The sequence below is a fragment of the Halyomorpha halys genome, unplaced genomic scaffold (genome assembly GCF_000696795.3).
Source record: "Halyomorpha halys isolate HHAL.00 unplaced genomic scaffold, Hhal_1.1 Scaffold630.1, whole genome shotgun sequence".
NCBI classification, from domain to species: domain Eukaryota; kingdom Metazoa; phylum Arthropoda; class Insecta; order Hemiptera; family Pentatomidae; genus Halyomorpha; species Halyomorpha halys.
In genome coordinates, this window is record NW_027114909.1 from 187,949 (window position 1) to 189,057 (window position 1,109).

Genomic DNA, 1,109 nt, shown 5'->3' on the forward strand with positions numbered 1-1,109 from the left:
GGAGTAGAATATAAACATAAAGAGTCATTGGGACCGGATGTTATTCGCGGAAAAAGTTGTTTACTGTTTCGTTTTCGGTATTTTCGTCCATTGTCTTGCCACGGAACAAACAAAAATTCATAGAACTGAATAAAATTTACTAATATGTTCATAAAGCGGGTCCAAACTTTCCTTCGTACAAGTTTCGTATAAATGGATAATTACATACACATGATTCAGAGGTTTTTGCAGAGGAATGATAAATTCTTCCCATAACTGAATGTTTCGTACAAGTGAGTTTCGTATAAGTGAGACTTCACTGTATTTGTTAATATTGCTATTTACTATTTCATAAATTGACTTTTCTTATTACATCTGTGGAGTGTGTCCATATCCTGCTCATATCTGTATTGTAGTTCACTACTTATTTTATGTTACAATTCTATGTATAGAGCTATTTACAGCTTCAATATTTCCAGCCCCTATAGAGATAACATAAAAAAGCTAAGATCAGTAAGTCATTTAAGAGTTTCAAGTCCGAAATTAATTAAGCTTTACACGATAAACAAAAGTTTCTATTTCAGAGCCCAGGAAACCTGCACCTTCCACATCCTTCCCTACTGTGAAAAGCTAATAGAAGATAGGCACTAATATTTACAAGCATTTCTCTTTGCTTCCAGTGATGTTTACAAAATACAAGACATACTTCGAATCGAAAAGATAGAAAAACTAAACATGATTTACTGGTTCATAATGTCAGCATGTAATACACTGGATTCCTAAAAGTACAACAGCCGGGAAGAAAAAAAGGCAGTTATCTTATCCCAATTTTTGATTACTTTAATGAAAACTATATATAATTACTAATCAAAATTGATGAGTCTGCCATATATAGGAAGAGGGAATAAAAAATGGCGGCTGTTTCAAAACCTTAAAAAAAAACATTAATTTTTCATTCGGAGCTCTATATCTTAAAAACTACCAATAACACTAGACAATCTAAGAGAACGTTATTTAAATAAGAGTAAATTTGCTGAAATATTAGCCCTAAAAGAGCTATTTACGTCCAATAGTTCTCGAGATATAGCTTTTTAAAAAGCAACATTTCATAAAAATCTACTGAAAGATTA